General features: G+C 44.3%; 1 long non-coding RNA gene across 4 annotated transcripts in view; it reads left to right on the top strand.

Moving 5' to 3' along the window:
* Nucleotides 1-12,333: 12,333 nt before the first annotated feature.
* LOC127422406 (uncharacterized) overlaps nucleotides 12,334-25,397 on the top strand; it is a 29,113-nt gene continuing 16,049 nt past the window's right edge. For 3 of the 4 annotated variants that reach the window (XR_007894161.1, XR_007894158.1, XR_007894159.1), the window contains exons 1-3: nucleotides 12,344-12,902; nucleotides 14,396-14,513; nucleotides 23,333-23,420. This is a non-coding gene — a long non-coding RNA (uncharacterized LOC127422406). Of the gene's footprint in view, nucleotides 12,903-14,395; nucleotides 14,514-23,332; nucleotides 23,421-25,397 lie in introns of all 4 variants that reach the window. The other variant, XR_007894160.1, reaches the window with a different exon arrangement.

Raw genomic sequence — 25,397 nt, 5'->3', positions numbered from 1 at the left:
GCACCACAGTGGGAATGAATAGTCCAGCAGGTAATTGGTCTTCAGTCATGGTTTTGACAACAAAGATATCATTCATCAAGGGCTTTTCACACCCCATTTTACAGGCTGCATATACCTCAGTTCTTGGAGGGACAATGAGAGCACTGGGCCCTACCCACTAGACTCCAGCTTCTGATAGGTTTGGGGCCTTCCTTTCTGGCTTTTGGGCTAAACACACATCAGGGAAATTGGACTGGATCCTTAAAGCATAAGCTACCTGATGAGTATTAGTGTCTCCAATCAGAGCAGACAATCTCTTGAAAAAAATTGGTATTGGTCCCAATTATCACAGGAAGTTGCTGAAGTCCTTAAGGCTCAGGACAGACCAATGCTGAAATGGAGATAGATTCTTCCACTCCAGTGAAAGCAGCAGAGATTGAGGCATCTATCACGATGTATCCCTTATATGGGTAGCTGGAGGAGCTCAATCCCCAGATAGATAATCAGTAAAGAGGCTGTAGTGGCACATCAGGCAGGTATCTTGAGTACCATGAGTCGAACATGATTGTAACCTGTTAACCACTGTCTAGCAGTGCTTTGCATGGATGCCCATTGATCTTCACTGAGACAGTTGAGGAGGGACCCACTAATCCCTTGGGAAGACAGCTTGTTCCAGGGACATCAGCCTGGCTTGTTACTGAATATCAATCTCTTGTCCCAGCTTTAGGAATGTTGGTAGGTATGTCATTCCTCCCGCTCTTAGCTTTTCTTAGGGAATGAACTAACTTCTGAATAACTTGGGTAAGGTTCTCAGGAGCTTTACATTTTGTGGTGATGTGCCCGTCTTCCCCACACCGGTAACAGAAGTAATCCGCCCGAACTTGGACAGGTCTAGCTCTCGACTGAACAGAAGCAGGTTTGGGTTGTCGTTGGGCCTGGTTTACTGGGGAACCATAGCCTACACTCATGACTCCAATCTGCTGCTGATGAATTTGTTGCTTTAGTGCTTGCACAAGTCTTGTGGCATCTCCACACTTTTCTTAGTGGGAATAGCTTTAGACTCCAGCATCATGGAGGCAGCAGACACATTTACAGACTCCTCCCCTAATTTGGCTCTCAAGTCCTGGAGTTCCGCTTTTAACTCTTTCACAAATGCAAAGCTGATTTTTTTCATCCTGACACTGCACTGACTTTGCTGTAGTTTTTATTTTCTGTCTGGCTGCTTTGTTCTCCTCAGCTTCTCTGATCTAATTTAAGAGATCTAGGAAAGTAGGCTGTTCTGTTTTTCTCTCTCTCAGCCTTTGCTGTAGAAGCATCAGGTCTGACTCAACTGTACCTCTAATCAGTTGCTCTACTCTCACTCTGTTTATCATCTGTGTGGACAATCCACCTCTTTGTACTACTTCAGTTAATGAATTCTCCACTCAGTGCAAGAAAATCTGACAGGGCTTCACCAGGACATTGGCGGAGAAGGCGGAAGGCAAAATACAAATCTTCGCCTGACTCAGAGGTTCCAAATGTACTTTCTAGGGCCTCTATGCACTGTATAACATTAGCATCAGGGCTAGAAAATTTTAATACTTTGACAATATCAAGGGCAGGCCCTTTTAAGCTCTCTACTATTCTTGTCCTCTTCTCTTTTTCAGAGCACTCACACTCAGTGATCATCATACGTGCTTGGTCAATCCAGTTCTCCATTATCTCTTCACCCGCTGGAGTAGGAACAGAGCCAAAGAAAGTACATAATCTTCTATTTGCATTGCTGTCAAAGGGTCGTCTGCCCGTTTTGTCTAACAAGTCACCCACAGCCCGGATTATTGACTCGGAAGAACCGGTACTGTGACTGGAAGGAGAAAATAAGACTTGTATGTCCATCATATACTTCCCTTCATCAGCCAAGAACATTGCCAGCTTTTCTGAAAATCTACCGGGAGATGGCCCACACCCCTGAGCTACTATCATCTTTCAGGGATCTTCCCCATCAACATGCAGCAGTTCAGTGGGAATGAGCATAGGTTTAACAACCTCCCGACACTCACATAATACTCTTAAGGTATCTGGGTTAGTGCCTTCTTTGGTAGCTCTGACACACACTCTTCCCCAAGCATTCACTGTTTGAGTTACATCCTCAATACGTGTCACTTCAATGTCAGCAGGATCCCCTACCAGCAAAATGGCATGAGTCTCATCAACTACTGCCTCTTTGGACCACCTGGTAAGTTCTGCTTGGAAGTCAGGATTTACTCTTAAATCCATTACAGTTGTGTGGTCTATAGCTAAATACTATGTTAAATCAGTTTGTTTCTAAATTTTCTTTTGAGATAGGGTATGCAAGAGGAATTCCCCATACTGGCCTCCACTTTATGTAGCACCCTCTTCCCTCCCAGGGTTGATTAACCTGAGCTCTTTTAGGGCGGGCACTCGGGTTCAGGTATTATGTGTCTCTCGACTGATTATATTGGTCCTCTCTTAAACCATTAACCTATTGTAAGTCACCCCAATATGAAATAAACTATGAATTTTAATACACCTGTACTTGTGTATATATGTAACTTAATATTCTAAATACTAAACTTAATTGTTTAAGATACTATACACTTCAGCTTCAGTAAATGAGTAAATTAACTCAGCAAATTCCACTTAAAATAAGCAAATTACAAGATTTATTAAAGAAAAAAATAAAGTTAGATTTTAATTTTTTAAAATTAAATAAATGACCTGAAAGACTGTAGATACAATCAATTAAATGGAATGAAATGTATGTATTGACTTTGAATTAATGAATTCACATAAAGAAAACACTCTGAATATAGAAAAGGTATCTCAATAAAATGAACTTTTACATGAAATACCTTTGTGACCATAAAATAATAAGTGAAACAAATAACTCACGTGGGCCCACACAAACACACACACACACACACACGCACACAATCACTCACACTCACCCACCGTTGCACGCCTGTACCGTTGCTAGTGTGCGCTGCGGCCACAAAACAAACAGAGAATTGTCCTCTTTACTCCGAAGAGCCAAACAAAATAAAGATTGAGTACCTTAATTCCCTTTTAGCTCTAGTGTCCTCCGAATTTGGGAAACTGGGTCGCTAAACAGTCTTTGTGTCTGATGCGCAATCAGACGTGCAGCTGCCTCACCAGTCCCTCGTAGCCAGAGGTGCCCTGAACCTCACGGTGATTCAGGGTGCTATCTGAATCTCCCTCCAGGCAGTGTTTCTGATGATTTAACTGTATAACTGCAGTTAACGATGATGGTTATTTCAGCAAGCATCTATAGTTCATACTGCAGTTGTGTATAAACAATACTTGGCTGATGTATGCTTCTATTCAGAACTAACTCATCTGGGACCGGTTGCACCAGCCATTGGTAAGTTACAACTTAGCCTAGTACTGGCATAATTGGGCACTAAGTCACAATTTGCACACTACTAAATATTTGAGCATTGCACCATTAAACTTAGGTAGGATGTAACCCTACGTATGAACTAAATATTTATGGAAGACTCCGACCAGGAGTAACAGTTGGAATAAAAAAGTAGAATGATTTAATGACATCAATGAGCTCATGTTTTACGTGACAGACTATAATCCTTTAGACATATGATGATGTTGATATTTACACTCGTTTACATTTATGAGAGAATATTATAAAAAATAAAAAAATTTGCTTCTTAGCCGCTCTTCAGCATGAAACTGATCTAACCATGCACGTGGTGCGTCGCAAAGTGTCAAGTCTTATCACATAAAAAAATTTAAATTATATGATATTAAAATGAATAAATGTCCATTTTTACAAGCTGATGTATTATTATTTATGTATTGGCCTTATTAATTTTAGACAGTTCCTGAATAATGTTATTTATATAGGCTAAATATACTATTTATTAAATCTACGTTTATTACTTGTCGTATGGGAATATACAGGTGCATCTCAATAAATTAGAATGTCGTGGAAAAGTTCATTTATTTCAGTAATTCAACTCAGATTGTGAAACTCGTATATTAAATAAATTCAATGCACACAGACTGAAGTAGTTTAAGTCTTTGGTTCTTTTAATTGTGATGATTTTGGCTCACATTTAACAAAAACCCACCAATTCACTATCTCAAAAATTAGAATACATCATAAGACCAATAAAAAAAACATTTTTAGTGAATTGTTGGCCTTCTGGAAAGTATGTTCATTTACTGTATATGTACTCAATACTTGGTAGGGGCTCCTTTTGCTTTAATTACTGCCTCAATTTGGCGTGGCATGGAGGTGATCAGTTTGTGGCACTGCTGAGGTGGTATGGAAGCCCAGGTTTCTTTGACAGTGGCCTTCAGCTCATCTGCATTTTTTGATCTCTTGTTTCTTATTTTCCTCTTGACAATACCCCATAGATTCTCTATGGGGTTCAGGTCTGGTGAGTTTGCTGGCCAGTCAAGCACACCAACACCATGGTCATTTAACCAACTTTTGGTGTTTTTGGCAGTGTGGGCAGGTGCCAAATCCTGCTGGAAAATGAAATCAGCATCTTTAAAAAGCTGGTCAGCAGAAGGAAGCATGAAGTGCTCCAAAATTTCTTGGTAAACGGGTGCAGTGACTTTGGTTTTCAAAAAACACAATGGACCAACACCAGCAGATGACATTGCACCCCAAATCATCACAGACTGTGGAAACTTAACACTGGACTTCAAGCAACTTGGGCTATGAGCTTCTCCACCCTTCCTCCAGACTCTAGGACCTTGGTTTCCAAATGAAATACAAAACTTGCTCTCATCTGAAAAGAGGACTTTGGACCACTGGGCAACAGTCCAGTTCTTCTTCTCCTTAGCCCAGGTAAGACGCCTCTGACGTTGTCTGTGGTTCAGGAGTGGCTTAACAAGAGGAATACGACAACTGTAGCCAAATTCCTTGACACGTCTGTGTGTGTGGTGGCTCTTGATGCCTTGACCCCAGCCTCAGTCCATTCCTTGTGAAGTTCACCCAAATTCTTGAATCGATTTTGCTTGACAATCATAAGGCTGCGGTTCTCTCGGTTGGTTGTGCATCTTTTTCTTCCACACTTTTCCCTTCCACTCAACTTTCTGTTAACATGCTTGGATACAGCACTCTGTGAACAGCCAGCTTCTTTGGCAATGAATGTTTGTGGCTTACCCTCCTTGTGAAGGGTGTCAATGATTGTCTTCTGGACAACTGTCAGATCAGCAGATTGTGTAGCCTAGTGAACCAAACTGAGAGACCATTTTGAAGGCTCAGGAAACCTTTGCAGGTGTTTTGAGTTGATTAGCTGATTGGCATGTCACCATATTCTAATTTTTTGAGATAGTGAATTGGTGGGTTTTTGTTAAATGTGAGCCAAAATCATCACAATTAAAAGAACCAAAGACTTAAACTACTTCAGTCTGTGTGCATTGAATTTATTTAATACACGAGTTTCACAATTTGAGTTGAATTACTGAAATAAATGAACTTTTCCACGACATTCTAATTTATTGAGATGCACCTGTAATATATTACAGCTGACAGTTATCTGAGCAAACAAGGTTGGAACATCAACCGTAACAAGATAAAACTAAAATGCATGGCTTTTTAACAGTTCTGTGAACAAATTTGAAGCCTGTTTATTGCATCAATAATGGTAACTAAGCCCTTAGTTTGAACTTTACTCCCAACTTACGTGAGACCTTATGGAAAGCTGGTGCAACCCTACCCTGGTGCTCACGCACAAGTTAGTGAAAATAATGAGATGAGATTTAATGTATTTCCTCTTAGAACAGACACAAATAAAACACCCTATCACAAAAAAATAAAATAAAATACTCAGCGAGATGCTGGATGAAACTCTTACAATGATAGCAATTAAATGAGAATAAATTCATTAATTCTGTTCGGATTATCGGGATTTACTCACACTCTCATCCCTCTCTAATGGATTCACATCTCACACATGTGCTCTCTCACCTCACCCCTCCCCCAAACTCACAAGAACCAATAATGGATCAAATCCACCTGTGTATAAGGTGGGCTTAATGACTTATACACCAATGAATAAAGGGTGAACTAACTTGTTTGCAAAAAAAAAAAAAAAAAAAAGTTTTGCTAAAAGTACCTTACAACGGAACGTTATGAATGATAGGGGGTCTCTTAAAGAAACAGGTACCAAAATATACTTAACTTTGTGAACTATAATAAAACTCAACACACATATTAAGCATTGTTGAAAAATGCAGCTAATTTCTGACACTGCCTCAACCCAGCAGTATCCAGCATGACCCAACATTACAAGAAAATGCCATTACAAAATGACATTATTTTCAGTTGTCTGGCTGGCTCTCATACAGGTAACAACAATACATAACACATACACAAAAGAACACATACTAAATTGCACTGTGGTATTAATGTGGTATGTTTGTATTGTTAGAAAACTTTGTTGACATTCCTGGAATGGCTGATTTGATTGTTCATCCTGCCAAAAATAGGTCATGTATTATAAGCCATCATAAGCGGCGTTAACATTCTGTCTTTTGCAGTCTACAAAGCACCTCTCCTGGCTATTCAATGGCATTCCAGGTGCTAAACCATTATTAAATCAGTCATATTTAATTCTAAGTATATAATATTACTGAAAGAGTATTGGAAAGTATTTGGAAACTTTAAAATGTTCAGATTTCAGTGATATTACACAGTATAACAAAATGTCAGACTGTAAATAGTAAAATGCTAGACCTTTTCTTAGAATTAACTTAACTTTTCTTTGCCATTTTTGCAGTTTCTTGTAACTTTTCCCAAGGTAATTTTTAGTGGATGTATGTCAGTTCATAATCATCATGTTCATTAGTGGTATGGTCAAATGACAAAACAGTAGTCGGTTTCCAATCACTGTGTAGCTGCTTCCCAAATTAATTGCTTTTGTGTGTGAATGCAGTGTTTGTTTGTTTGTTTTTTGTTTTTGTTTTTTTTTTGTTTTTTTTTAATACATGAGGTATGCAACAGTATGACTGTAGTTATCAAGCTTTTATTTGAACTAAAACATCTTAAGGTTTGTACTGTCAGCGCTAACAAATTTTGGACAATACCTGATGACTTGAAAAAAAAAGGTATATGATGTCAAACATATGCTTTGAGGATGAACAGATTTGTTGGCGGGCGGGTTTGATTTCAGTCAAGCTAAATTAAGTTACAAAACAGCAAACAAAAAAGTCTTGACATTTGGCTATAGTATTCTTGTTAATCAAATGACCCACTTTCCACCATGCTAAATGTTGAAATTTTTTTTTTTTTTTTTTTTTTTTTGGTAATTATTAGCAGTTGTGTCAGCAGTGGTATGTGCTTGAGATTCACCTTTAATTTACAGCACAATTACTGGGGAATTTGGTAATAATGTGCCAACCTATTCTACTTTCTAATTTTAGATAGTATCAGTTTAGTCACTGTTGACAAGGAATGTTTGGCATCCTTACATCCAACCCTCCCATTTTTTTCAAGCAACTATTTAGGTTGTTGTGGTGTGTCTTGTATTTTTAAATGTGTAAACATCACACAGAGGAATTCGTCACCTGAAAAAAATAGAGCAATGTCACCAGTAAAACTGGAAAATGGATGACATAGGGTTTGTTTTGGAAGCTTTTTTTTATTATTAAGTACATTGCCTGACCTGTAAAGCTGGCACTACACTAGCAGACTTAAAACAACTCGTTTTGGCTGAGGGTGTCACACATGCAGACCAAGGCCGTAACCATGGAGGTGGGGGGGGAATCACAGGTGTTGGGGGTCATTTGATACATTTGAAAGATACTGTGTCTGCATTGCTACCAGTTTGCCTGTTTCAGTCATCTTTTCTTTCTTTTTTGTGCTGTCTCAAAGAAAAGACTAATAGAATTTGAATTTATTTTCATCACTGATGTAGTATCTGTAAAATGACATGACTGTGTCAGTCAGTTTGCAAAAAGAAAATACACAAAATTATTTACCACCCTCAAGTTGTCACTCATTGTGTTTTTTTCCACCAGTAGAATCTTAACACAATCTTTTCTTTAAGAACCCTAACGCTGCTCTTTTCCATACAAAAACAGTTCCTATTGACTACTGCTGTCAATGTCCAAAGAGAAGAAGAAAAAAAATAAAAAAATAAAAAAATAAATCAGTATTAAAATACTACAAAAGTAGTCTACACAACACAAAGCTTTTGTATGGCCCCAGAAACCTTGGAATATAGTGCACAAGTCAGATGGGCTACTGTTATGATGTCTTTATACTTTAATGGTGCTTTATATTATTTGTCCTTTTTTAATCTTGACAGCTCCTGCTCACGAAACTGTTATTATATGGAATAGAGCTGTTTAAAATGTCTATTTTTATGTTCCAAGAAAAAGTAACAGCATATGGGTTTTGAACAACATAAGGGTGAGTAAATGAGTGAGTAAAAGTAAATTTTCAAATGTTTGGCTCAGTTTTGAGAACAGGCCTGACAAGGACATACTCAAAATATATTGGTCTATTTCAAAAGACTCTTAGGAGATGCTGTTAAAAATTCATTTCTCACATTAAAGCTGCCATCTCTGCTGACCTTGACCAACATCAGTTTGCATATCGAGTAAACAGATCAACAGAGGATGCAGTCATCATTGCTCTCCATACAGCCCTTACACACCTGGACCAGGAAAACACCTATGTAAGAATGCTGTTTGTGGATTTCAGTTCAGCTTTTAATACAGTTATTCCCCATAAACTGGTTCAAAAACTGAGCAACTTGGGCTTAGGCAGTTCACTGTGCACATGGATTCTGGACTTTCTCAGTAACAGACCCCAGAACTTCAGGCTGGGAGATCACACATCATCTACTCTCACCCTGAACACTGGCACACCACAGGGGTGTGTCCTCAGCCCCCTCCTCTACTCCCTCTTTACCAATGACTGCTCACCCATTCGCTCTACTAACACCATAGTCAAATTTACTGATGATACCACCATAGTAGGGCTGATATCGGACAACAATGAGACAGCCTATAGGGAGAAGGTTCAGCATATGATAGAATGGTGTTCTTTTAATAATCTTGACATAAACATTACAAGAACCAAGTAATTGATAGTGGACTTTAGAAAATCTAAGCGCACTGAGCACTCTGCCCTCTATATACATGGGGAGGAGGTGGAGAGGGTTGAGAGCTTTAAGTTCCTTGGTGTGCACATCTCGTCTGACCTCACCTGGACCACACACATCTCTCATCATGTGAGGAAGGCCCAACAGAGGCTTTACTTCCTTAGGAAGTTAAAATACGTTCACCTCCATTATAACCTGCTGACCAACTTCTATCGAGCAGCTATAGAGAGCCTCCTAACCTACTGCTGCACGGTGTGGTTCACAAGCTGCACAGAGCAGAATAGGAAGGACCTGCGGCAGGTGGTAAGGGCGGCAGAGCGTGTCATTGGTACGGCGCTACCTCCCCTCAGAGACATTTACACTGGCGGACTCCAAAAGAAAGCCAGTTGCATTGCAATGGACCACACTCACCCCGGACATCACCTGTTCTCCTCTCTGCCATCTGGGAAGAGATACAGATTATTCAGGACCAAAACCAACAGATTAAAGAACAGTTTCTTCCCACAGGCAATTAAATGCATAAATCCTCCTCCCCTCCCTCCCCTACCTAAGACTGAGGTGCAATAAACCGTGCAATAACACCCCCCCCCCCCCCTCCTCTTTCATTGTGCACTATTGTGTAAATATCACCTCACTGTGGTTATCTTTATTGTTATTTATGTTTTGCTATTATGTGTCTACTGCCAATCCTTAAGAGCTGTTAAACTGTTTTTCGTTGTTTTTAAAACAATGACAATAAAATCTATCTATCTATCTATCTATCTATCTATCTTCTAAGTGACAGAATGATTTTTTTTTTTCAAACAAAACAGAAGTGTTTTTTTTTCCAGTGCTTGAAGTGATTAACACCTCCCGCTAACAGGTGCTAATGGGCGCTCTGTCTCCCTCTGCCTGGCAGGTGATTATGTTAATTAAGCTAGCACCTGAAAATCATTGGAAAAAATCAGCTAGTATAAAGCCAGTTTAATCAGGGATTTTTAATTTACGAAGCTTGCTTGTAACATTAACTTAAGTATTTATCATACATTCTAGTCCTTTATAATGGTTTGAACAAACCTACACATTTTAGGCATTTTTGAGTAGATATTCTTTATACTGACCTTTATACTTACCAACATGCAAAAGGAAACACTGGATATTTAGGAAACTGCATACCATTCCCAGGGTCACCGGTAAAATGTTTTTTATGTATGGGCCTTCTCAACAGGGTCCACTGAGTAGGCTCTACCATAGAGCAGTGGTTCCCAACCCTGTTCCTGGAGGCCCCCCAACACTACACATTTGGGATATCTCCCTAAACAAACACACCTGATTCAACACATAGCTTGTTAGTAGACACTCTAAGACCTGAATTGGGTGCATCAGATAAGGAAGATATACAAAATGTGCGGTGTTGGGGGGCCTCCAGGAACAGAGTTGGGAACCACTGTCATATAGGATCTTAGTGGTTTTCCTGCTAGTGTGGAACAAAAATGGAGGAAACTGTCCAAGCTGCTCTGTCTCTGGTCACAATTCACTTTCATTATTTAGAAAAGAATGACAATGGAAGTGAATGGTAATCAGACAGGGACAGAGAAGCTTGGTCATTCTGCTAAATAGCTTGTATTGTGTTCCACACAATCAAGAATGTAATTCGAGTTTGGAACAAGGGTTGAATGAATGGAACTGGGGTGAATAAATGTAGACAGAATTATTGTATTAAAATATCCCTTTAATAATGCTGTTCAACAATTCTACATACCTTTTGTGACCAAGACCATGTAGGTAACAGGTTTAAAATTGTGCCCCTCTCATCTGGTCAAAAAGACAAACCCTTTGCAAAAATCTGCAAAAGTAATTTTATGGGCCAACCCATTGATTTACTGTGACAGCTCCACCCTATCAAGCAGGGTGGCATGAACCAAACCCAGTGTGACTCATCAGACATATCACAATTTCCCAGAGAGAATAGACATTTGAGTGTAATTAGTCCACATTATAATTCATATTTAGCCATCTTTAAGATAAACTATCCACATGCAGTTACTAATAGGCCGATACCTCTGATTACACATTTAATACGCATGATGTGCTCACAGTGTGTAATCACAGTTTCCAGTCAAATTCCTCATTGTCTTCAATGTTCCAGAATTTGATCTATTTGGTAATTTTTCATTTCAGTTACTTAACTTATACAATGAAAACTAAGTACACACACTGACATTCTAACAAATGTCTGTGCTTTTAATTATTTTTACTGTATCACTTATTATCTATTAAAAAAAAATTCTAACTTCCAACAGCGTTTTATGAAGGAAAATGCATAAGGCAAACAATCAAATCTACACTGGTTTGAGGAATAATTTTCAACAGGTGTGGCCATAGGGTAAATCAGTGTCATGGACAAACTTGTCTTTTCCTGACAGGAAACATTTCTATAATATTATGTCATCTACAATTGTTTCACTGTCCGAAGTCATGGCCAGAGCAAATAACAGGAGCACCATACAAGGTCAAGAGCGAATGTGATAGACAGGTGGAGGAGAGCCAGAGTTAAAGACATGCTGCAGAAGCTGAAGCTATAGAAGCAGACCCAAGAGGCAATAAACTTGAATCACCCAAATTAAAATGGGTAATGAACATACCCTTTTCATAGACAGCAAATAGATTCAATGGGGACAAATGGAGACTTATGCAGAGGTCTCCTTCTTCTCAGATTTTTTTCCTGAGAAAAATACCCCAGTAGTTTCAGATGTCTTCTAGAGTTTCATATGAGATCTCAAAAGTCACATCCTATTCTCAGATTTGTCATGATACCACATTCTGCAAATCAAATGACAGATTTTTAGTATGAAACCAAACATTTCTCATCAAATACTTTCAAGAATAAATGTATTGTTATTCAGATTTTTTATAGCTCTTTTTATAGCTGTAGATCTTACTGTATGAAAACAATTGTCTATTTGACAAGTATTGTCTGTTTTTCTTTTTTGAAGTTATTAGGAGAAACATCTGAGAAGTTGTTACTCAAATTAAATATTAAACTAATAGAACTTAAAACTTTGTGTTGTTTAGACTAGTAGCCTACCTGTTGATAGGAAGGAGTTTATTTGTGCTGCACTTTTAATACTGAACTGTTATAAAGTACTTTCAATTTGAGCCGTTCATGTGTTATAGGCTTTATATTGCTAAATAAAAAGGCGTGTTCATCTCTTTACACTCAAACACTGATTACACAAGCAATTATGCAAGGCAAAGTGCTGTTGCAGAAGCGGTAGCTATCGTGTTAAGTTCTAATTCGTGTAAAGAACTCACGAGTCTACCTGTGCAAGTCCACTGAGCAAGGACACGGACGAGGCACTTAAGTATCACTTTTATTTCTTCTATTCCTTGTGTTTTTTCTTCCACTTTTCCTTCTCTCCTGCTCTATGTGCTTTCAACACATTCTCATTGTCACTCACACTTGCCACTTCAGAAACAGGAGACAGCACAATCTTAACATCTTGCTCTCTTTCTCCACTTCCTCTACTAAACCTCTCTATTTTCTATCAGTCTTTGGAGCTTCCAGTCAGCTGTAAACAAAGCTGACTTTTTTATTTACACCTCTGTCCTCTTTGTGTGACAATAACACCTTTGAACTACATGCCATTACTATCACCCATCTGGTAAAAATTCATTTTTCCCAGGTCAGCAAGGAAATTTCTTGGAGGAGCTGGATGTGCTACTGTCCTCCTTCCATGTAGATGGCAGCTCACTTGTTGGGCTCAGACTGCAGACTTTCATACTTGCTTGCCACGTTTGACTTCAAACATCTCACAACTGCAGCAACTCACAAATCAGGTAACCAACTGGACCTCATCTTCTCACGTAATTATACCACTGACCATATTCTTCTTACTCCACCACACACTTCCAATCCTTCCTTCCTTAGGTTTAACATACAGTATATCTGCCACCTTGCCTGCCACACACTCCAGCTCAGGTGTCATTTCAACGTAATATCCTCTCTCTCTCACCTACCCATCTTTCCTCTACGGTGTCATCCTCTCTTCCCTCCTCTAACCAATTCTCCTTGCTTGATGTCAATAATGCTACTAACACTCTATGCTCCACTTTAAAGGGGACCTATTATCCAAAATTCAATTTTACATGGTGTTTGAACATAAATGTGAGTCGACAGTGTGTGTACACAACCACCCTACAATGTTAAATGTCCACCCACTCCGCTTTCTTATATTTCTATTAATCTAAAACAATGCCTCAAAGTGATTGGTTTTCGTTTCAGCTCTAACGTGACGTCACGTTAGAGCAGGCCTCGCCCATGACTGGTGACAGACTCCACCCTATTTTCATAGATCCTCCCATGAGTGATCTACACACAGTCCGCCATTGTTTTCCATGCTGGAGCAGCTACGGTGAGAAGAATAATGTCTCAGCTTCGTAAGCGTCATAAGTGTTCTGTTGTTGGCTGAAAAAGTGAACATAAGAGTCTTCATGTACTCCCGGCATCAGAGCCACTGAAGACATAGTGGACAAGTTTTGTTTTTGAAACAGATGTGCCCCAAAACATGCCAAAATTTGTGTATGTTTGTACAAATCATTTTACACCGGACTGCTTTGTGAATAAGGGTCAATATACAGCAGGATTTTCCAAAAATTTGATTCTCAAGCGTTGATCAGTACCAATTGTTCGTGTTCCAGCTTTATATCCTGAAGATGTAAGTATCGCACTTTATATTTTGTGAATGTTTGCAAATCGCCTTTCCGAATGTGCTTGTTAGCTGATTCCACGGCTAATGCAGCTAAAGTTACCATTGTCTCTGATTGTATTCACGGAGACCAGAGCTATGTCCTTATTTTTACGCTTACTGTCTGTATAGTTCATAACCGCACCTTTATTATACCTTTATGGTGATTGTCTTTTTGAAAACTATGTACATTTTCTGTGAACATAAGAGAGTTGTACTAAAAGTGGAATGTTTACACATTTTGCTGAACTCCGGTATTTTCGGTGTCAGTCATTTTGTTCTGATTTGTTGTTGCTGTAGTATCCGAAACACCAGCTGTAAAGGCACAGCCCTCTTCCGGAAAAGGGGCGGAGAGCAGCAGCTTATTTGCATTTAAAGAGACACACGAAAAAAGCGTGTTTTTGATTCCACCCAAAAAGAGGCATTTACAACATGGTATAATAAATGATCCGTGGAGTATTTTGAGCTGAAAGTTCACAGACACATTCTGGGGACACCTGAGACTTATATTACATCTTGTAAAAAGGGTAATAATAGGTGTCCTTTAACATCTTGACCAGACAATATCTGTGCCCTCTCCTCCAGGCCAACCTGTGGCACACGCCTCAACCCCCTGGCTATCCAACTGTTCTTTGTATATATAGGTCCCAACTCAGGGCTGCTGAAAGACCGTGCCGCAAATCTAAAGACTTAGCTGACCTGAGTAAGTATCCGTCACTGCTCTCTTTCCTCTCTGTTAACATCTTCACCACTAAAACATCATTCTATCAAAACAAAATCATCAGAACTTTTGACAATCGCATGCTCTTCAAAATTTTCACATCTCTCCTCTGCCCTCCTCCTCCTCCTCCTTTAACATCTTCTCTAACAGCTGATTATTTCTCAATCCAGCCTGATGGTCCTATGGTAGCTGCATGGCTCTCAGCCTGTCTGGTAGACATCTCATGCTGGATGAAAAAACACCACCTCCAACTCAATCTAGCAAAGACAGAACTTCTCATTTTTCCAGTGAGCCCAGCTATACAACAAAACTTTACCATTCAACTAGATGTTACAAGGATCACACCATCCAGGACAGCCAGAAAATGTGGGGTTGTGTTTGACGAAAAGCTAAACGTCATTGACCACATCGCAAAGACAGCTCGATCGTGCAGATTTGCACCGTACAACATTATGAAGATCAGACCATTCCTATCTGAGCATGCTACACAATGTCTTATCCAAGCTCTTGTCATATCTAGACTGGACTACTGCAATGCTATTCTGGCAGGACTTCCTGCATGTACAGTCAAACCCGAGCAGCCAAGTCTCTAACTATTTTCAAGAAACATCTAAAGACACATCTCTTTTGTGAGCACTTGACCCAATCCTACTAATGCACTGACTGTCATCTTCCTACAAAAAAATCTCAGTCCTTTCTTTCACCACTGTCTCTCACCTTCCACCCTAACTGTACTTTCCTGAGCTATTTAAAACTTTATATTGCAGCACTTCTCATGTTACTGCCTCCTGATGACAAATCGCTTTTGCTGTATTCCTCATTTGTAAGTAACTTTGGATAAAATCTTCTGCTAAATGAATAAAAGTAAATGTAAAGTTCATTGAGTTTCCTAAGCCGTAAAGGGCAACCTCTGAGCATACAATTTTCCTCTAGGCAGTGACTACTCAATTTAATTGTAAGGTGTCACAATAAGATGAGACATCAAATTTTATCAGTTAAAGAGTTCAAAACACAACTATATACTGTACAGTAGGTGTGAAAGCCACTGAAAATACAAATTATCAACCGGTTTAACTATCTTAATTAATGATCCTATAATTTAAATTACACCATAACATTGTAAAAGAATTACATTTAGGCAGTGCACTGTGACAATGCACTAGTCAGTTCACTTTTCTCTCTCACTGACAATACAGAGGTCGAAGTATGCATTAGTATGCAGTGACAGTTCTGAATACTGTAAAGAAAGCACTTTGGAAGCATATCACATTATGCTACTGTAAGTAATAATTCGGATGGAAAGAGAAATACATGATACTGTACCAACCAGTTTAGATGAGGTTGGGCTTTTAAAACAATGTTTAGAGAGTAGTGCATAAAAATATCTAACTAAGGAGCTGTTCTGTTAAAAGCTAGTATGGCAAACTTGCATTTTTACTCAGCAGTGCATCCATTATAGTATGCAATGACTCTAGAGAGAAAGAAAGAAGTACTACAGTAATTTAAGTATGAGAACATAAAGATTACAATTGATTACAATTATTATTAGAAGCACCCGAATAATAGTTTCTCTCTACAGTTTATAAAGTGGTTAGTGAGTAATTTTGTACTGATTTTTGTAATGATCTTCATGTCATTTACTTAGTTCCCTATCTGTCACTCACTCGACGTTGTGTCGATGTAGTGACACTAGGGGTCACTCTTGGGAGCCTGAGACACCTCTGGTCTTTGATAAAAGGCCAATGAAAATTGCCGAGTGGTATTTGCATACCACTCCCCCGGACATACGGGTATAAAAGGAGCTGGTAGGCAACCACTCCCCCGCCTCTGCACTGGTGCACTGCAGAGAACGCCCCTGGGTGCTTCAGCAGAAAAAAGAGAGTATATTTTTCTAAAAGAGTATATTTCTCTAAAAGAGCATCACACACGGAACATCTTTTTAAAGACGCATCTTTTTAAAGATGCCTTTCCATTTGTGTGTTATATCCTGGTTGCGGTCATTACCTCTCAACTTCTGACGGTCACGATCGCTGTCTTTCATGTCTGGGCACGACCCATGCAGAGACAGCGTTCATGGATGGATCATGTACTCACTGCGAGAACATGACCATGGCAACGTTGCGGTCGTGGCTTGCTTTCGTAAGAAAAGCCTCAGTCCTTCTACCTACGGGTATGAGGCCAGCGCGGCTAGCACTGGGGGTGATTTGGGGACCCCAGTGTGACCACCTCTGCCGGGTATCCCCCCACAGACCTCCCATTCCCCAGCACGTTCGTCTGCCCTGATTGGGCTTCCGGATGAGTTTGCCGGGTTGTCTCACGGCGAGTTCGACCTCTTGTTCGGAGCCCGCAAAGCTGATGAGCTCTCAAGCGCAGCATTGGAGAGTGGGCTCGTCCAGTCAGATGCAGAAGCCTCAGCTGGGCTCCCCCACTTGGGTGCGGTTGCCCAGTCACAGGCTGATGTGGAAATGATGGACATGCTTGAGTGGAACCCTCCGCTCTCCCCTGAACCCTCGCGGCTTGATGATTGGTTCCTGGGCTCACGGCGCCGCTCAAAGCAGCCACGCCCTGCTCCAGTCCCTTTCTTCCCGGAAGTGCATGAGGAGCTGACAAGATCATGTGAGGCACCTTTTACTGCCCAGTCCCAATATTTCAGCTCCCCCGCCCTCACTACCCTCGATGGCGTGGCGGCCAGGGGCTATTCGGCGATTCCCCCGGTGGATAAGGCACTCGCGGTGCACCTATGCCCGCAGAGCGCCGCCACCTGGTGTGGATGCCCAAAGCTCCCGTCCAAGGCCTGTAGGTTTACATCGGCCCTGACGGCCAAAGCCTACAGTGCCGCTGGACAAGACGCCTCCGCCCTGCACGCCATGGCTCTCCTGCAAGTCCACCAAGCCAAGGTGCTAAAGGAACTGCACGAGGGTAGTTCCACCCCAGATTTGATGCAGGAGCTGTGCTCGGCGACCGACCTCGCTCTCTGGGCGACGAAGGTCACGGCGCAATCTCTCGGTAAGATGTCCATCTTAGTGGTCCAGGAGCGCCACCTTTGGCTCCACCTGGTCGAGATGGGTGAGGCCAACAAGGCACGGTTCCTTGCTGCCCCCATTTCCCAGGTTGGCCTATTTGGCGACACCGTCGAGGACTTTGCCCAGCAGTTCTTGATGGTGAAGCAGCAGACGGAGGCTATCTGGCACATCCTGCCCCAGCGTGGCTCAAGATCCCGCACCCCGCCTGCTCATCGCCAAGGGCGTCCCCCTGCAGTGACTGCACTGGCTAAGCTGCAGCCCGCCCCTTCGGCCCGGCCCCGGCGTAGAGCCCACAGCAGGAAGCAGATGCCACCCGTCTCACGGCCGGCTGCCAAGAACCCACCGAAGGCTTCGAAGCGCCCCTGAGACGGGCGACCCAGGGACGACGAAACCCACCTTGGAGCTGGTAAGCAGACCACTCCATCCCCAGTGGAGGGCCGGGAGGCGAATCTTTTGTTGCTTTTTCTTTTAATTTCGCCACATGCCCAAGTGGCTGCTGTACCCAACAGTTCAGCAAAAAAGCAGCTTCCTCGTTCCCTGTGTCATGTACCCGGTGTGCACAGCCGTCATCACGACTACCCTCCACCTTTTCATCCTTGCAGGTTTGGCGCTCCAGCGGCGGTCTCCCCGCCTCTGCGCACCCAGCTGTGGTACAAATCCGCCCCTGATGTGACAGTCTCCACAGGTCACGAGGACAGGCCTCTTCCTCCCCCATCGCAGGCTGTTACGGGGGTGGTCACAAGGAGCCAGGAAGTGCTTCGATGTCCCTGAACTCAACATGGCCACAACATGGCGTGGCACCTCAGGCTCTGTCCCCCCCCCGCAAGGTCCCACCTGCCAGTACGTCTGATGAGATTGTCCCCTTGGTCCCCCTTGCCCGGATCTTGGATGGGTGGCTTGCGCTTTCCAATCCGTCGCGATGGCTGATCCGGACCGTCCGACTTGGCTACGCGATTCAGTTCGCCAGGTGTCTGCCCAGGTTCAGCGTCATCCACTTCACCTCGGTGAAGGGCGAGAACGCTGCTACCTTGATTCTAGAGGTCTGGGCGTGGATGCCAGAGGGTGCCCCATCCCTGAGAAACAAGGTCCTTCCTCAGGGGAATCCGCCAGGGAGGTGCTGTCGTGAGGAGCGTGAGGTCCGAGAACCAAGTCTGAGTGGGCCAGTATGGGGCCCATGAGGGTGACTTGTTCCTCATCCTCCCTGACCTTGCACAGGGTCTGTGCAAGAAGGCTCACTGGGGGAATGCGTATTTATGCAGCCCCCGGGACCAGCTGTGTGCCAGCGCGTCTGTCCTGAGGGGGGCTCCCTTCAGGGAATACCAGAGTGGGCAGTGGGAGGATTCCTGGAAAGTGAACAGGTCTACCTGTGTTTTGCAGGATCGATTCCAAATCAGCTGGACCACCTGGGGGTGGAGTCTTCACTCTCCGCTGAGTGTTGCCTGCCGTGACAGCGTGTCTGCTGTGGCATTGAGGCTGTCCGGGATATGAGTGGCCCGCGGCGACCTCAGCCACTGCTGACTCTAGAGGAGGAGATGGTGGGTGAGTTGTGACATGTGACGGGAGCGTATGCCACCTTGGCAATTTATATATGCTACTGTCGCTGTGTTGTCGGACCGGACCAACACATGCTTGCCCTGGATCAACAGCAATAGCCTCCGCAGGGCGAGTAGTACAGCCAGCAACTCTAGGCAGTTGATGTGCCAACCCACTTGCGGTCCTGACCAGGAACCGGCGACTGCGTGCCCGTTGCACACGGTGCCCCAGCCCAGTTTGGAGGCATCTGTGGTGACCACGACACATCTGGACACTTGGTGTAGGGGAACTCCTGCCCGTAGAAACGCAAGGTCTGTCCAAGTGCTGAATAAGTGGTGGCAGAGCACCGTGATAGCTACGCGATGTGTGCCGTGGCGCCATGCCCATCTCGGGACTCGAGTCTGAAGCCAGTGCTGAAGTTGGTCTCATATGCATCAACCCAAGCTGCGTGACTGCCGCTGAGGAAGCCGTATGCCCCAGGAGCCTCTGAAAGTGTTTCAGTGGAACCGCTGTCCTCCATCTGAATGACTTCAGGCAGTTCAGCACCGACTGCTCATGCTCGCTTGTGAGGCGCACTATTATTGAGACTGAGTCTAACTCCATGCCGAGAAAAGAGATGCTCTGAACCGGGGAGAGCTTGCTCTTTTCCCAGTTGACCTGAAGCCCTAGACGGCTGAGGTGCCTGAGCACCAAATCCCTGTGCGCGCACAGCAACTCTCGAGAGTGTGTTAAAATCAGCCAGTCGTCAAGGTAGTTGAGTATGCGGATGCCCACTTCCCTGAACGGGGCAAGAGCTGCCTCTGTGACTTTCATGAAGACGTGAGGGGACAGGGACAGGCCGAAGGGGAGGACCTTGTACTGATACGCCTGGCTGTCGAAAGCAAACCGTAGGAAGGGTCTGTGTTGAGGTAGAACCGAGACGTGAAAGTACTCGTCCTTCAGGTCTACCACTGCGAATCAATCTTGATACCGGATGCACACCAGAATATGTTTCTGCATTGGCATCTTGAATGGGAGTTTGTGTAAGGCCCAGTTCAGAACTCGCAGGTCCAAGATTGGCCGCAACCCTTTCCCCATCTCTGCTGGAGGGACAGGCTCTATCGCGCCCTTGCATAGACGGGTCGTGATCTCTGCACGCAGGGTGGCGGCATTCTCGCCCTGCACTGAAGTGAAGCGGATGCCGCTGAACTGGGGCGGGCACCTGGCGAACTGAATCGTGTAGCCAAGTCGGATGGTCCTGGCCAGCTACTGCGATGGGTTGGAAAGCGTTAGCCACGCATCCAAGCTCCGGGCGAGGGGCACTAAGGGGACGATTGCATCTGACATACATGGGGGTGGGGCCTCATGGTGGGGGGGAGCAGGCAACACCACGTCGAGGAGCATTGCTTCGACCCGAGGCGGCTGCGCTGAGGGGGACCACGTTCGCGGGGCCCTGGTTGTGAATGCTTGGTGTCTGGCGGCCGATTATGTGACCCAAGGAGTGAGGAAACCGCTCTTTTTTTGGCAGTTTGGTTTTTAACCATTCGGGGTGCGGCGAACAAAAAAGAAAAGGAAACAAAGGATTTACCTCCCGGCCCTCCAGCGGGGGATGGAGTGGTCTGGATGCCAGCTCCGTAGCAGACGTCTCGCTCCCTGGGTCATCCGTCTCAAGGGCGCTTAGGAGCCTTCCAGGTCCTCGTGCTGGCCCAAGAGATGGGGGGCGTCAGCTTCCTGCGGGGGGCTCTATGCTGGGGCCGAGAGCTAGGCTCAGGCTGAGGCAGAGCCGCTTGGGCTTTCGCTGCTGCAGGCGGACACCCTCGGCGAGCAGACGGGGTGTGGGATCTTGAGCCGCGCTGGGGCAAGATGTGCTGGATGGCCTCCGTCTGCTTCTTCACTGCCGAGAACTGCTGTGCGAAGTCCTCAATGGTGTCACTGAAAAGTCCAATCTGGGAGATGGGCGCGTTGAGAAAGCGTGCTTTGTCTGCGTCCCTCATCTCGACCAGATTCAGCCATAGATGGTGCTCCTGGACCACCAAGGTGGACACCGCCTGCCCGAGTGCTCGCTCCATGACCTTCGTTGCCCGGAGGGCGAGGTTGGTCGCCGAACGCAGCTCCTGCAGCACATCGGGATCAGGACTACCCACATGCAGTTCTTGTAGTGCCTTGGCCCGGTGTACCTGCAGGAGGGCCATGGCATTCAGGGCGGAGGCAGCCTGTCTGGCGGCACTGTAGGCTTTGGCCGCCAGAGACGACGTAGTCCTACATGCTCTGGGGGGAGCACCGGACGATCCCACCAGGTGGTGGTGTTTTGTGGGCACAGGTGCATCACATCTGCCTGATCCACCTGAGGGACCTCCGTGTACCTGTGGACTGCCCCGCTGTCGAGGGTAGTGAGAGCGGATGAAGCCGGAAGTCTGTTTCGGGCAGCGAAAGGTTCCCTTCATGACCTCGTGAGTTCATCATGTACCTCCTGGAAGAAAGGAACCGGGGGGTGGAGGGGGCGTGACCTTGAGTGGCGCCCTGAACCCAGGAACCAATCATCAAGCCGCGAGCGCTCAGGGGAGGCTGGAGGGTTCCAGTCCAACCCGATACTCGCGGTGGCCCAGGCAAGCATGGCGGTCAGCTCTGAGTCAGCCTCAGACTGGGCGGGCAGACCCAAAGTTGGCAGCCCTGTCGAGTCCTCGGCACCCGACATCGCCATTGCGCTCTCCGGTGCAGCAATCGAAGACTCATCCTGCTCGTGGGCCCCGAAAGAGACGTCAAGCCGGCCATGAGGTGGGCTGGTCTCATTTGGGAACCGGACGGGAGCAAACGAGCATGCTGGGGAATGGGAGGTCTGCGGGGAATTACCCGGCGAGACCACGCCCACTGAACTCATCAAATCGCCTCCAGCGCCAGCCGGGCCAGCCTCACACCCGTGGGTAGAAGGCACAGCGAGGGGGGTGGCTAGAGTGGCTTTCCCGCAGAAGAAGGAAAGCCGCAACCGCAACGTTGCCATGGTCATATAGCGCTGTCGAAGCGCCCAGGGGCGAAATCTGCACTCGTCGTGCAAAATGAGAGAAAGCCGCTGGAAATGCGGTGTATATCCAACAGCACACGCTTCTTAAGAGGTGAATGGAACAGCAGTAGTATTCAGCTCGCTGATAGTACAACCGCTCAGCTCCGAAGCAAAAATCTGAATGAATCCTGCATTCCAGCTCCCTTTTATACCCGTATGTCCGGAGGAGTGGCATGAAAATTCCACCCGCCAATTCTCATTGGCCTTTTCTCAAAGATCTGAGGTGATCGGGGCTCTCAAGAGTGACCCCTAGTGTCACTACATCGACACAACATCGAGTGAGTGACAGTAGGGGAACTGCATTTGTCAAGTCATTTCATGGGTTCTTTAAATGTATATAAGGAAATGAGGACAAAAATCCACTTAATTTTGAGTTGAGTCTACTGTACATGAAAAATTATCAATGTGTCACTGTTTCTTGACTCACCATGTCCTTAAGCTAACCACTTTCTTTTATTTTTTTCTTGATTTGTTTTTTAAGCATCCACTCTGACATACTAAACTTTTAAGTAGTGTCCTAGAAATCCCCAGAAAAGCAGATCCAAAAGTGGAGTAATTCACTTAGTCAGGGTGAAAAGCAGATAAATTCCTTCTTGCTTATCCATAAAACAGCCTATCAGCCAGGAGCAAGAATTATTCCCATCAAGCTCTATGGTGGTAAAGCTCTGTGAACAGCACAAGGGTATGAGCTCCAAATAATTGTTCCTATGGTATAAAATGAGACAGCGCCTCATAAATCTACATTTATCCAGCACATATCACATCCAGCATGTCTGGGAGCAAATCACTCATATAAAGTCAGGCTGAATGATGACAATAACATCACTAGTGCAGAATTTTTCTTCACACATCTCCATGATTAAAATGACAGACATTTGTGGATATGTTATAAATCTGGGTGTAAATGTGTGGATAGAGAATTGTTGTGCTCTCCTTTATCTGTATGGGAATAATGACCTCCTGTATGAATATTTACATTAATATTTTGCAGCTTTATGCAATTCAACCATTTTTAATCAGTGTTTTCTTGTTGCATGATACTGTATATACAGCAAGTTTTTTGCTGTAATTTGACAAACTCAGTCTTGTCCTTGTACAAAGGAAATTACAGCCACTGACTTATTTATGATACATTAAATACCTGTAAATGAACAATGATGTTAAGGCTCAATTCTAAAGCCTTAAAATAAATTTTGCTTTTGGACCAGGTACAACAGCAGGTGAAGAACCTTGGGTGCTGAAAAAAGCACCATAAATCTGGAGTTTAAAGGACAATGCAGTGGATCGAACTGTTGGGTAAGGTGAAACTACCACACTAACACAGCTACTTCAACATGCCCTTCATTATAAAGGGAGTTTAAGCAGCCAAATACAGAGGCATCCCACTGGCTAAACAACAGAGAAGAAATAGAACAGGATTAAAGAAATTTAGTCACTGGTAGAAGCAGCCAAAACAATTGTCTCTCTGTAAAGTTCAGGAAGAAAGGTGAAGGAATATTTTGGGTTAAAATGCATGTTAAGCTCAATTCACAGCATTTGTGGCATAATATTGATTAAAACAACTGCAGCTCAAATAATACATGAGTTTTAACAGAAGAATTAATGTAAGTGCTTTTATAAAATTTTAAGCTTCACATTTCTGCCTTCAACCCCCCCAAAAATGGTCCCTATTCACTTCTGTTGTAAGTGCCTCACTGTAACCTCAAAGTTTTTAGTTTTTTGTTTTTGTTTTTGTTTTTTGTGGAAATCAACGTTATGCCACAAATGCTGTCAACTAAGCTTAACTTGTATTGCACCTGCAATATTCCTTCAAATTTATCATAGATTTGTTTTAAGTGGTTAATGAGTAATTTTGTAAGGATTCAGGGTTTTCGAATCATTCACTTAGATTCACTGCCCCATGATATCAAAATTTGAGTTTTGTGGCTTTTATCTTTGAAGCCATCTAATTTATACGCTGTCTACTCTAAAAGCTGAAAAAAATTTAATATAAAAGTTAGGTTCCCTATCTGTCACTCACTCGATGTTGTGTCGATGTAGTGACACTAGGGGTCACTCTTGGGAGCCCAAGACACCTCTGGTCTTTGATAAAAGGCCAATGAAACTTGGCGAGTGATATTTGCATGCCACTCCCCCAGACATACGGGTATAAAAGGAGCTGCAATGCAACCACTCATTCAGATTTTCTCTTTGGAGCCGAACGGTCATGCTCACTGAGCTGAATTCCCACGACTGTTCATTCACCTCTGCTGGCTCAACCAGGTCGAGAACAAGGCACGGTTCCTTGCTGCCCCCATTTCCCAAGTTGGTCAGTCCGGCGACACCGAGGACTTTGCCCAGCAGTTCTCAGCGGTGAAGCAGCAGACGGAGGTTATCCGGCACATCCTGCCCCTGTGGCCCGGCCCCGGTGTGGAGCCCACCGCGGGAAGCAGACGCCACCCGTCTCGCAGCCGCCAAGAACCCGCGAAAGGCTTCGAAGCGCCCCTGAGACGGGCGACCCAGGGACGACGAAACCTGCTGCTCTGCCGAGATGAAGAAGGGGTCATCGTACTGAAAAAAGGCAGTGGGTTGCGGCCAATCTTGGACCTGCGAGTACTGAACCGGGCTTTACACAGACTCCCGTCCTAGATGCTGATGCAAAGACACACTCTAGCAAGCATCCGGCATCAAGATTGGTTCGCGGCGGTAGACCTGAAGGACGCGTACTTCCATGTCTCGATTCTACCTCGACACACACCCTTCCTGCAGGTGCATTCGAGGGTCGGGCGTATCTGTACAAGGTCCTCCCTTTCAGTCTGTCCTTGTTCCCTCGCGTCTTCACGAAGGTCGCAGAGGCAGCCCTTGCCCCACTAAGGGAAGTGGGCATTCGCATTCTCAACTATCCCGATGGCTGGCTAATCCTAGCTCACTCTCGGGATGTGTTGTGTGCACACAGGGACCTGGTGCTCTCGCACCTCATCCGACTAGGGCTTCGGGTCAACTGGGAAAAGAGCAAGCTCCTCCCGGTTCAGAGCATCTCTTTTCTCGGTTTGGAGTTGGACTCAGTCTCGTTGACGGCGCGCCTCACGAACAAGCGCGCACAGTCGGTGCTGACTTGTTTGAAGGTGTTCAAACAGAAAACAGCAGTTCCACTGAAATTTTTTCAGAGGCTCCTGGGGCATATGGCATCCTCAGCGGTGGCCACTCCGCTCGGGTTGATGCATATGAGACCGCTTCAGCACTGGCTCCCAAGATGGGCATGGCGCTGTGGGACACATCGCGTGGCCATCATGC

This window comes from Myxocyprinus asiaticus, chromosome 31, assembly GCF_019703515.2.
Source record: "Myxocyprinus asiaticus isolate MX2 ecotype Aquarium Trade chromosome 31, UBuf_Myxa_2, whole genome shotgun sequence".
Taxonomy (NCBI): domain Eukaryota; kingdom Metazoa; phylum Chordata; class Actinopteri; order Cypriniformes; family Catostomidae; genus Myxocyprinus; species Myxocyprinus asiaticus.
The sequence above is the reverse complement of the archived record's forward strand: the minus strand, read 5'-3'. Positions and strand labels throughout refer to the sequence as shown.